At 44.1% G+C, this 13351-nt stretch overlaps 1 protein-coding gene across 6 annotated transcripts in view; it reads right to left on the bottom strand.

Annotated features, from left to right (window-relative positions):
* NCK2 (NCK adaptor protein 2) overlaps positions 1 to 13351 on the bottom strand; it is a 145841-nt gene that overhangs the window by 82804 nt on the left and 49686 nt on the right. For 4 of the 6 annotated variants that reach the window (XM_025869087.2, XM_025869093.2, XM_025869091.2 and 1 more), the window contains exon 1: positions 2197 to 2304. The exons of the other annotated variants lie outside the window; for them this stretch is intronic. The gene's annotated coding sequence lies outside the window, so the exon portion shown is untranslated. Of the gene's footprint in view, positions 1 to 2196; positions 2305 to 13351 lie in introns of those variants that run through there. 6 annotated transcript variants of the gene reach the window in all.

Raw genomic sequence — 13351 nt, 5'->3', positions numbered from 1 at the left:
GGTGAGCTCGAAGTGGAAATAATCACAAATGCCAGATTAGCTGTGTAAGCACTTCCAAAGCTGAAACCAGACAAGAGCGTGAAAATCTACATGTCCAGCCTTTTAACTGGGCACAAAGAAAAAAACATTTCAGTGACCGCCTGGCAGAAAGTCAAACCCATTTCCTTGGTCTGCCAGGTTTTCTCAGATAATCCTCACCCAGTGTAAGAGTCAAAAAGAAAAAGCTTTGATCCCTTCATTTACACACATTATGAAATGATAAACTTCCACTCCACAATGCAATTTTGTGCACAGAGGAGACAGAGTCAGGAAGAGATTTCAAACTTTCTCTGAATTCACCATTTTACTCAACCAACCCCTTTATGGAATATGTCTTGAATTTAATAAACTCTGAAATTCACAATTGCCTCTATGCATGGAATTTGTCCCATAAAAACATGCAAGCAAAGCCAAACCTTTGAGAGGCTGCGGGACAAAACAGACTCAGCTCATGAGTTCAACTGCTCTTTCATCTTACAATTCAGATTTACAACTCGGCAAAATACAGAGTATCTTCAGCTTATGTACCATAGCCGAAATCTTGAGTGTTCTAACCATGCTTTTCAGAAATGGGAAGGGCTTTAGCTTGCCTATTCATTCTAAATGGATCCCACCTGAGACCTACTGAATTACAAAATCTGCAGGTTGGAAAAGCTCCTAGGTGGTTAAAATGTCAGCCCCAGGTAAGAACCAGTACCGTAGAGAAAAGACCAGAAAGTGAAAAGGGCCAGTTCAAGAAGCCCTATTCTCTCAGCCCTAAATTCAAATACAAGGGTTGTCTGAAAGAAGATTAATCCAGGTAATGAAGTTGGCCGTGCCTCTGTGTATGATGTAAAGGACGCAAGGACTTTGTTTTAAACTGGATGCCAATCCCCGTTCTCCGTCTTTGTAGTTAAAGGGTGTTGAGGCTGCTACTTTGCCCCAAAGCCTAGGTTTCCTTGGAGGCAGTATCATTCACCTCGCTGGTGGAATGAAAGTCACACTTATTCAATGAAAATGTGTTGCACATCTGCTGTGTGCAAACACTGTACATAAATAAGGCACAGCACAGATGCTGTCCTTCCTAAGGAACTTGGGCTGGTCAGGGACCAAAGTCAAATAGGAGATGACACAGCAGTGCTCTTTATTTCATTTGCTATAAGAAAACTCACCTACCAAAAAAAAAAAAAAAAATCAGCTAAACTGTGTGAGGTTACTTATAAAACAGATGCATGCTATCCAAAATATCTGCTAGTATCTGCTTTAAAAAATAAAAAATTCTAAGGAGACAAGCAAACAGTGTGTGTGTGTGTGTGTGTGTGTGTGTGTGTGTGTGTGTGTGTATAACAGCTTTAGGTAAAAAATAATTTATGATGCAACAGAAAGTTGGACTAATCTCGCTTTCCAGAGACCAATATTAGAAGGTTGGAGGAACTACAATGTCTCTCTGGATCTCTTCTCCAAGCAAAACCTTCCTCTCTGGAACAATGCCAAGGTTCCCTGAAACTCACTATCCCAATACTGTTCCTGCTTCTAGACAGACTTCAAGTTAATTAATCCAGCAAGTATGTTTTGAACTCCTACCAGTACCGTGCCAGGCGCTGGACACACAACATACAAGACAGATGTATGTTTCGCCCCCACAAGGCAGACACAACAGACAACTGGAGGAGCCAGAACGGGGACCCTGGATGCTACGGGTCATTAGAGATCACCCCTGTAAGTGGCGCACGCACTCAGATGAGGACATCAGTGCAGGAAATGGAAATGCTGGTGCTAACTAGCAGGTAGCGATGCCTGACCCTGCCCTGCTTCTCAGGCAGCATCACACCTGCACGGTGGACACTTGGCAGGTGTTTTCTAAGTGACATGTGCTCCTCACAAGTCCTCCTGTTGCACCTCACCGTGCCAGTTTCAGTCCACTATCCCAGCTCCGCAGGGGTCCTAGATTCTGATTCCGTCATGGATGCTCCCTATCTCTCCATCCGTTTATCACCTGCAAATCTGACACACAGGTTAACATCCACGCTGCAGCACAGATCACGGCCAAGGACAGCAGGCATCTGAGACCTGAACTCAGGGGCAATCAAGCTAGCAGTCCACATTCTGTGGCTGTGGCCGTCCAACCAGCTCCTAATCCACATAATAGTTCAACACACATGGAGACAGGCCTGTTACCTGATTTGGTGAACGAGCTTTGGCTCTGGAATGAAATGCCAACTCCACCTCTGCTTGGCTCTGTCTTTCGGCCAGATGGCTTACCACGTCTAAAGCTTAAGTTTTCTCCTATAAAACAGATAGAGAGAAAAGGATTCCCTTACAGATGTGCTGTAGACAGTAAGTAGCTATAAAAAGCACCCACAAAGTTCCAGGTACATAGTAGGTGCTCAGAGAAAACATTACTTTGTTCCCCCTACGAGACACTGAAATGCCTCTTCTCGTGGGGGTGAGTGAGCTCAGGGCCACCCTGCCCCTAAACACCCAACCTTTGAATGGGGCCAGCCAGGGAACACCAAGAACAATCCCCACAGGTGTTACCAGAGGAGATAAGCTCAGCCAACCGGGAGATCAGAGGACAATGAGCGGAGGTGAGAAATGTCCTTTCTCTCCTCTGGCCACGGCACTCCCTATAATTCCTTCGTGCCATAAGCCACTCCCCTTACTCCACTGAGCTATGTCTCACATACTCTGTCCCTCAGATCTTCTCCTTTTCTGTCTGTTGATGTTGTACACCCTTTTTTTGTATGGAAACGGACTATGAATGTAAAAAACACATGACTGTTCCCCAACCTCGTATGGAGTGCATGAGATGATCTGGGGGTAAGTGGAAGTCAAGGGCACTGGTCAGGGGATAGGGTTAGGGGAACAGAGCACGGGGAGGGCAGACGACCACAGACAAATCCCCACGAAGACAACAGCCCAGAAGGCTCCTAAAGAGTGACCAGGGTCAAGAGGGGAGGGCCCAGGGTGAGGAGGTACATGAACACTAGAGATATAAGCAGATCCGACTTTATGCAGGCACCCTGCTGACATCCAGCCACATGGCATCAAGGAGAAGAGATGCCGACAGGCTCCTGGCTGCCAGCTTTCACCTCCATTCCGTAATCTGTTTAAAGGCCTCTTTCCTGATTCTGCTTTTTTCTCCGTTTAGAAAATTAGGACATTCCCCATCTCTAGCCTTCTGGTACTTCTCTCCTTCAAGGCCGCAAAGAATATCAACAGGGATCCTGCCCTCCACCTGTGAGCGCGCATACTTCATCTGAACCTCAGTGTGTGAATGCAAAGCAGTTAAGTGCTCTCCTCCTAACTTTTCTCCTTTTGAGCTTTAATTTCTTCTCAATGATACCTGTTCTATATGATCCATTTTGAGGATTATTCTTTTTGACAAAAAACACCAACAAAAATGTACATGAAAGGTGATCTGTCCTGCTCCTGCTACTGGTCCTATGTAACACCAAGCACCACCACGCCTATGCTGCTCTGGATCCCTCTCTCAGACGGACCAAGGACAGAAAGAATACCTTCTTGTTTTAGACCTTCGAACGTTGAAATTCACCTCACCTCATCTGTGGTTCAGCCTGCCATGTGCTACTCGAACACGTACATCCCACTCTCTTATTTACTCCCAAATTATATCCTACCTTCCTTCGGCTTGCATATCCGGGAACTGTGGGCCTCGGAGTTTCATGCACTAACGAGGGAAGGAAACAGACCAATGAAACAGCAAGCCTTTACTTAGCATTTAGTGGGTGCCACACACTAGGCTGAGCACTTTTCCTACATTATCACATTCAGTCCTGACACCAGGATGTTTCACTGTCCCCGTTCGCAGCAGAGGAGTTAGGGGATGGGCTGAGGTGCGCTGAGTACACAGGTGCAGTGAGAATTTGGAGTCCAGTCACTTGGGAGCCCTTGGCCTTGACCTTGTGCCTGCTGCCACCCATGCTGGAGACCAAGGACAGCCAGACTCAACAGTGCACCTGGGTCAAACAACTGCACTGAACCCTCCCTCTTCCAAAGGATCATGTGGTAAGGGGGGAACTGGTTATGATCTCTGTTAAACACTGATGGAGAGAAAGGCTTAATGATGTCACATGAGCAGTGGTTCTAAATGAAACAGATTTCCCAAAGACCAGAATCTACACTCACCAAAGAAAACTCTTCAAGGAACTCTAACACACCCTCCCTCTCTTTAAAAAAAAAAAAAAGAAAAAGAAAATATGTTGTCATTAACTATTTTCAATCAAATTTCTCACCATACATCCTTAACTCGCCTCCCACATCCAAGAATACAGCTGGCGAGACTGCAGAGGGGTGGGCCAGGTAAGGACCATCAAAATGCCTTCTTGCAATGGATATTATTTCGCCCACTTCTGGACGTAAGAGAGGGAACCATTTGCCTTCTACCCTAGGCCAAAACAACTCTGTGATCTTTGGGCCTCTGCTGTCTCATTTACTGATATGCAAGCACAGCCATTAGCTTTTTAGAGACTTTCATAGAATGCTATTTTGTTTGGTTTATTTAAGATAACAAAGTTTTCAGAGAACTCATCTCTTCCAGTTTGGCATGGCATATAACGCAACTAAGAAACAGGAACACAAATAGACCCAAGTGCTTCTGGGAAGGTAGTATATGATAAAGGGTGCTAGCTCCAGTCACTAGGGAAAAGGCAAGACTTCTCAATAAATAGCGATGGGATACTTTGGTAGCCATCTGGAAGAAAGATGGAGCCACACTTCACATCCTACAACAAGATGAATTCCAAATGCATCTAAGGTTTACCGGGAAAAATAAAAGTAGAGAAGGACATATGGAAGAAATTCTTTATAGCCTTGAAGGAAAAACTTTTTTAAATCTATGACTAAAAATCCAGAAACCACAAAAGATGTTTGAATTCATCTACATAAAAATAAAACTTTTTTTTACATGGCAAAATATACCCCGGGCAAATCCAAAAGACAAAAAGAAAAGGGATTACTTGCAATTTGTCACACAGACCAAGGCCTACTCTTCCTGATTCAGGGAGAGCTCCTTACAATTGATGAGAAGACCAGCCAATCAAGAAAAAGAGGCAAAGGAAACTGGGTAAGAAAATATCTGCCTTTCAGATAAATGCTGGGCTTCAACAAAATAAACGTATACTAGAGTCATACGAAGATACCACCTCTCCCCTATCAGACTGTCAGACCTGAAAATGTGGTAACAGGTAGCATGGTGTCAATGTGAACTTCCCATTTTGATCACTATCATGTGGTTATTTAAAATGTTAACATCTGGGGCACCTGGGTGGCTCGGTCAGTTAAGTGTCTGCCTTGGCTTCTGGTCATGATCCCAGGGTCCTGGATCAAGCTCCCTGTAGGGCTCTCTGTTCAACGGGGAGCCTGCTTCTCCCTCTCCCTCTGAGTGCTGCTCCCCCTGCTTGTGCCCTCTCAAATAAATAAAATCTTTAAAAATAAATAAAATGTCAACATTTGAGGAAGCTGGATCAAGGGTATGCAGAAGTTTTTTGCACCATTTTTGCAATTTTTTGTAAGCTAAAATGTATTTCAAAATAAAAGAACATTTTTTTTTTAATTTAGTGTGATAAAACGGCATATTTGGTGAGGCTATGGGGAAGCAGGTAGGCTCGTGCACTGGTGACGAAAATGCAAAATTGCACAACTCTATGAAAAGCAATTGGGTAAGACGTATGAAAATAGAAACAGCCTAAATGCCCATCAGTAGGAAAAGAGTAAAATACATTACATCTACAGACAAAGTGCTTTTCACTTATAAAACAGGAGGAATGTCTCTAAGTTCTAAACAGGAAAGAGTTCAAAAATAGTTACCTCAGAAAAACAAGGTAAGAACACTTCAGGTTATTTTCCCCAAATGCGTTTATCTATGAAGAAACTTAACTACCACTTGGCTGCCTGGTTAAGCTGCCTCAAGTATATCCCAGCAGTTTATCCTCATTATGTTGAGATTCATGACCCATTTGAACTTAATTATCAGTAACCTTGGTGAGCTCACTACAGGCTTCTACATCTAAATAACCCATAAAAATATGTTTTTAATCCAAGCTACAGGGATCTCTGAGGAACCTCACCATTTATATCTGATGATCTGAAGATGAAAGCATTTCACCCTTCATTTCTTCTCTCTAAAACCAGTCCCCAGACTCTTAGGTTACTTTTTATTAAATTGAGATATAATTCACATGCCATAAAAATTCACCAATTAAAATGTACTATTTAGTGGTTTTACTTATTTTTTAAAAGTTAATAGAGAAATCTCTTTATATTATAAAAAGAAAAAGGGGGGAAACAAGAGGGAAACTAATGAGTTGAGTAACCTATTACTTAGATATTTCCGGAACCTTCTGGACGTACAACAAACCATAAACCTTGCCTCTGGTAAGGCCATCTGGGCGCCCGGGGTTGGAGGAAGGCTTCCCTCCATGTTAGATTTCAGGTGCCTTTTGCCTGTTTGTTTGTTCTTATATGTATTACTCTTTCAAATAAAAATTTCTTTCAACAATAGCAGATAGAAAACAAATCTTACAACAAGCTAACCTTACCGCCTACTCCTTTCACAGAACACTAAATCCTACAGATACTTCTGTTCAAAAACACATCTTCTGGAGCTAGGAGATAATTTAATATTCGCCCTGAAATAGATGGATCACACCAGTAAATTAATGAAAATGTAGTTATAATTTTGTTCTCTTCGGAAATGAACTGAATCAGATTAATGCAGCTAGTCATCCTGCAGTCAGACCTTCCTTAGGATGATTAAACTCTTTAAAAATCTGCAGTTAGTTGCCAGTAGCTTTAAAAAAAGTGATGAAATCATAAACTAATGAGTTCACACCAACCTGCTGAAAGAGTTTTCAGTGCCAAATTTATGAACTAGTTTTGTTTTCTAGAAGCATCCTGTTTCCACAGAGAGGCAGAAGCTGATAGGCATCCACAATCTAAGGTGCTTTAACTGTGGTTACAAAACACTTGGCTTCTGCTCCCTCATTCCAACTATGGGAGAACCATAACGAATCTCATCTTGGTTGTGAGTTGCTGCAAACCCAGGGACTTGTCGACTGGGATTACACCCCTCTCCCACGGGCCTGGCAGGAGCCCCAACAAGAGGAGGACCACGCTATACCCCCCACCAACCCTGAAGTCCCTAAGCCCCCGTCCTGTGCGTAGCTTCCTGCAGCGCGCACAGGAGTATCTGAAGACTTCCTTCCACATGGCCACACAGACTGGTGGCTTGCTGCTTGGGCACACTGACTCTTCTTCCTTTGAAAGACATGCACAAACCATCTTCTGCCCTTATACCAAACAACGTGGAATTGTGGTGCTGGTGGTCCCTTCATTCATGCTCTAGAATGCTGAGTGCAACCCTCACCACTCAGAATAGCACAAATTCTTGTTTTATTTCCGTGCAGGGGAAAAAAAAAAAAATCAACCCCAGGCTTCAGGACCTTATCAATATTTAAGGGCTTCCCCTAAAATACGAGTTGAAAGGCTGAAATACGGGTATTTTGTAAAGTTCTGAATTTAGCAAAGGAAAAAGGCTTATAAATCAATGTCAGCTTCTCTCTTATGGGGGTAGGGGAAGATGCAGAAAGAAAAGGGTTGGTGGCATAGGAAATGAGTCAAAGGCCTAAAACGGATAATAAATGTTTATATCTTCGGGCCACAAATTAAAACCAGAAAGGAGTTTTGATGACTCAATCTATTTCTGAAAGACCACCCTCCTAACGATCAGAGCACTCTTCCACACTCGCCGGCAGCATCAAAACCAACCACAAAGAAGCGTTAAAGCTCACAAATAAAATGTTAATAAAATTTATCCTAGAAAACCAACTCCTAAGAGGGCTACCAAACCTGTAAACTGTCATCATTAATGTCTTAACTATTCTAGTGATACATATTTCCTTTCCTGGAATCGAACTGCTATTGCATTTACTTGTGTCAAGAAGAAATGCCAAGGGGCACCTGGGGTGGCTCAGTGGGTTAAGTGTCTGCCTTTGGCTCAGGTCATGATCCCAGTGTCCTAAAATCAAGTCCCACATTGGCCTCCCTTCCTCCCCACTAGTGCTCTCTTTCGCTCTCTCTCTAATAAATACAATCTTAAAAAAAAAAAGAAGAAGAAGAAGAAGATGAAGAAATGCCGATCAGGTTTTTTTCTCCCAAAATCACTTAATTTACCCGATGCAAGAGTGGCAAGTAAAAGGGGGAAAAAAAGGAAAGAGAACAGTGATGTTAGGAACATCTGGAATAACACTAAACTACTGGATCTCTTCATCACCAAAGGCAAAAGGTAGACGAGGCTCTGAAACCATCAAGGACCAGACAATGTCCACCTTCAACATCAAAACCTCAGCCTCCTACGCCCTGTCTCACACTCCCAGGCCCTCTCTGGGAAGGACCAAGTGCAACTGACCCCACTGTCAATAGCCCCCAGGTGCCCCCTACCTGAAAAAGGGAGCATGCCCCCTTTTATCCATATCGCATTAAAACCACAATGCGGTTGAATTATTCAGTCCTCTTTTTAGTGAAATGGAGTATTTCATAAGATAATAAAGAGAGAAAATGCAAAGCATAGAGATAAGAAAAATGTATCCTGTTATCATGCACATCATCAATGACAAAATAACTTCATAAGAGTAGCAACACTGCCAACCTCCCCATGGGTCACCTACACTCACACGTGCGCCTCTGAAGCACAATTTTTTTTTAAGATTTAACTTTTTTTTGAGAGAGAGAAAGCATGAGCAGGGAGAAGAGGCAGAGGGAGAGGGAGAAGCAAACTCCCCGCTGAGCTGGAAGCCTGATGAAGGGGCTCGCTGGAAGCCGGATGCGGGGCTTGATCCCAGGACCCTGAGATCATGACCCAAACAGAAACCAAGAGTCGGACACGTAACCAAGTGAGCCACCCAGGCGCCCCTCGGGTCTTTTCATTTTAAATGACTTCTGTTCTCCTGAAGTCCTAGACATAAATATCTACTGCAAAAGAAGAGAGAAAAGAGAGCGAGAGGGAGGACAAGAGAGAGAGGGTGACCCAAGCTCTGAAAGCTGTGGTTGAACCAGAGGGCTTCTCACCGGTGGCTCACTGACATGGGGGCGCCGATCAACCTCTGCTGCAAAGCTCTCCCGAGCGCTGGAGGACGGTGAGCAGCAACCCCCATCCCCACCACCAACCCCCGGAGTGGTGACGATCAAAACTGTCTCCAGTAACCGCAGGCATTGCCAAATGTCCCCTGAGGGACGAAATTACCCCGCTGAGAACCAGTGAACGAGGATACATGTAAATAGACCAAGTTGTGTTGTCTTCTTTTTAAACAGCAAAAATAAGACAGGAATATTCATGTATTTTCTAACTATTCTGGAATGTGATTAAAATATTTAGACGGCAGTTGCTATAATCACCTCCTTCCAAAATGGCACATTCAGTTAAACTCAGTGTCATGATTAACTAAGTCACAGTATGCCATATAATTAGAAGACAACCTCTAAACTCTAGCTTTGGAAAAGTGGGTAATGCATGCTATTGTTTATTTAAGGAAATGAGAAATATTAAAAACAAATATACAACTGTATGAATGTATGTCTGTGCTTGCATTAAAAAGCAATAAATAAAAGGAGGAAGGAAAAAATCTTTTTACAAATAGCGATGGAAAGGGCTTGAGTGAGAAGAGCCTGAAGATACAGAATGAGACTTTGAGCACACTTCTGGCTCTTGAACCATCTAAATGGTTTATGTAACTATAAACGGATATTAACTTTTTTGAGTCCTAAAAATCAAAAGCAGAATGGAAACCAATTAACCAAATTATATATTGAGTTGGTGACATAAACAGAGAGACATTATTCCAAAAGACTTAGAAACACAGTAATTTGACTGTATTTCCCTAGAGGGATAAACCCTGAAGACAAAGATATCTTCTGCCGTTTCTACTACTCATATGGTTGGTAAAAATGTTGGTAGTTATTCCAAACATGTATGTGTTGTCTATAAATAAGATAATCAAGCAAATAAGTTCTTACGCCAATGTTCTAGGGAGAAAAACTTTCAGCCTAAGAGAAAAGTGATACAAATATAAAACCAAAGAAGTAAAATATCCTGTAATTCGAATTCAGAATTAGAAATATCGGCGTGAATTTACAGAGGATTATGTCAGAAAACCAACCAAAACAAACGAGTGAACAAACCCACCTCTGTCCACTGAAAAGGCCCAGATCCAACAATCAAGTCTGGAAGCAATGATCCCTAACTCCCAAACTGCGGTCCCCAAATTCCACTTCCTCCTAACGGGACCACGGTCTTTGAAATGTGGGCCTCTGCCTGGGGTGGGCACAGCCGGTCGGACCCAAAGCACGACAGCCCTTAGCCTTCAGTGGCGATGACGTCACAGACTCTGGGCATGAGCAACGGAACACAGAAGCAAGCTCAAGCAGCCCAGCTAGGCTGCAGCCGGGCACTCTCAGCATAACAAGGATGCCAGCCGCAATGAAAGAAAATGCTCCAGAAATACCTTAGATCATGAGCTCATAATGTCTCTAAAAACACACAAGCAAACCACCTCACTGGTGGCTTGTGGAGGATGCTGGGGAACCAGAACTATTTATTCTGAGAACTGTCAAAGAAAAGGCAAGACTTTCCTGCGTAAGTGGACCTCAGGCTAACAGCCACGCATTCTCCTCGTCTGGCTAGGAAACAAAGAAGGAAGGACATGATCAGAATGGCATCATTTTGCAACCCTGATGAATTCTAGATGGAAGCGGTGATCACCAGGGCTATCTCTTCTCATGCCCTCCTCCTGAAGCACACACCATCCCCGATAGAGTCTTGCCTGAAAATCAGAGCAGAATGGGCTCCAGATCTGACCAGCAGCTTACAGGAAGGAAACTCAGGGGCTGGGGGGCATGGCGAGTGAGGGTCTGGTTAGCAAGCTGCAGCTGTGGGAAATCCAAGGGACGAAAGACTTGCTTTCTCCAACAAATCAATCGCCGTGGCGGAAAAAAATGAGAGGGTGGAAAAAGCAAACACACCATTCAACAGCAATAAGGGTCTGAGATAATTGGGGAAATTGGAACACTAGTTACAGGTTTGGTAATAGTAAGAAATTAGTTACTGGAGTATTTACTATAATATTTACAGAGGAACTGATATCTCAGATTTGCTTCAAAAATAGGCCACTGGAGTGTGCAGGAGTTCAGATGGAACAAGACTGGCCATTAATAACTATGTGCTGAAGTTCTAATAATGGATTCATGCTATGAGGATTCATGCTATGATTCTACCTTTAAAAACTACACTGAATATGATTATCCTGTAAACTAAGAAATCACAGCTTAGGGGTGCCTGGGTGGCTCAGCCCGTTTAGTGTCTGCCTTCAGCTCAGGTCATATTCATGGAGTCCCAGGATGGAGCCCCATGGAGGGCTCCCCGCTCAGCAGGGAGTCTGCTCCTCCCTCTGCCCCTCTCCTCGCTTGTGTGAGAGGGCGCCGCGCTCTCTCAAACAGTATTTAAAAAAAAAAAAAGAAAGAAAGAAATTACCTTACAAATGAGAGACAGTCCAGAACATCAAAAAATAGCGCAGCCTGAAGGGCCTTCAGAAACCCCCAGGCTTCAAACCACCTTCTCCCTAGGAAGGCTAGTAGAGCAACCCCAGGCCCCAGAGCGAGGGGCCAGCAAGGGCACCACCGGACCCAGCTCCTGAAATCTCCTCGGTCTCTCCACGTAGTGTGGCAGGACTGGGTAAAAGAAGAGTTCTGACACACTCATAAGCCTTCTTTTTTTTTTTTCTTTTAAATATGGGGGGGGAGCAAGAGAGAGCACAGAAGCAGGGGGAGGGGCAGAAGAAGAGGGAGAAGCAGACTCCCCACGGAGTAGGGAGCCTGATGTGGGGCTCGATCCCAGGATCCCAGGATCCCAACCTGAGCTGAAGGCAGATACTTAACCGCTTAACTGGCAGAGCCACCCAGGTGCCCAATAAGCCTGCTTTTTATCATCAACTGCTAAGATATTAAGGCTCTTCCTTTTGCTTGTGAATATACTTCCAAAAACATTAAGTTTTTGTCATTTGAACTCCACCCCCCCCCCAAGAAAAAGAATAATCAGTTCATTCATTCAATAACACTGTGAGAGTTTATTCGGCTGTGGACTACACAACAGACAGTGAAACCTCTAGTGTCCTGGGAAAGCACATCATCTGCACACTGATCAAACTACGTACGCTTCCCAGCTCACAGGCTGTGATGAGAGTGTGCGGCACTGGTTTGTCTGAATTGTGAAATTATAAAAATTAAAGCATTTATCAAGCACCCGCTCAGCCAGGTCACCCTGATCCGTTGTTTTAAAGTGAGTCCATGAGAAATGTCCCCCACTGCAAAGAAGCTGCGCCCATCAGAGTACTCTATAAACATAAATAAACTGTGCTGATACACAAGTAAAGAGTAAGGACATCCCAAGGACATGAAGCCAAGATAAAACTGCTGGAAAATGCCGGCTGGTGAGGCCTGAGGAAGGAGAGAAGGTGCATTCACTAAATGGGTATTTTAAGCCCCCACATCCCATACAGCCCCCAGCCCTGCCAGCCCCACGCAGCAACCACCCTGAAATTGACGGAGCCTACACCCGTGCCCATTCCCTGTTCTCTGGGGCAAGGACAAAGCAATGAAGGCACAAGAGATTAAATGAGGGAGATGAGAAAAGACCAATTTCTTATCAGCATGGCATAATTGACATCACTTCCCCAGGCTTCTCCAGATGAAATCAACATTCTCTTACAGATTACTAGAATTTAAATCTTCATGGGGGAAGGATTACGATGTGCTCTAAGCCCTTCACTTCACAAATGAGAAAAGAAAGGTGCAGAATGGCTGAGCCCCAGGCCACGCGGGCTTCAGGGTGGCTCAAGCACCTTTCCAGTTATGTTACTCAAGGATATTTCCGGAGCCCCAAAGTTTCCTGGCTGGAGGTCACAGCACCCAAGCTGTGTCATCCAGTTCTTGTCAAGTTCTACTAGACCAGAGAACTACCCTAGTGGTTTGTATCTGTGTGTTGACATGAAAGGGAGGACAGTTTCATTCTGGCTGATTACTTATGAAGCCCTGTGGGCGAGAGCTTTCCTCATCAGCACAGGCTGACCATCCAGACTCTTGCTCTGGCATGGGTCAGAGGTCAAAGCACAGAGCTGAAAGTGCCCCATGACTTGCCTGTGCTCATCAGCGGGTGGCAAGAGGCCCACCTGGATCGCAGCCTTAAAGTCAGGCAGAGCCCACCGAAGACAAGCTCCATCTATTTACACTTCTTTCCAGGTGTGCTGAGAATGGAGCCAAAGGC

The sequence above is a fragment of the Callorhinus ursinus genome, unplaced genomic scaffold (genome assembly GCF_003265705.2).
Source record: "Callorhinus ursinus isolate GAN/ISIS: 27379988/994484 unplaced genomic scaffold, GSC_fseal_2.0 scaffold10, whole genome shotgun sequence".
Lineage (NCBI taxonomy): Eukaryota > Metazoa > Chordata > Mammalia > Carnivora > Otariidae > Callorhinus > Callorhinus ursinus.
Note: the sequence above shows the minus strand (reverse complement) of the source record. Positions and strands in the feature narration are given on the sequence as shown.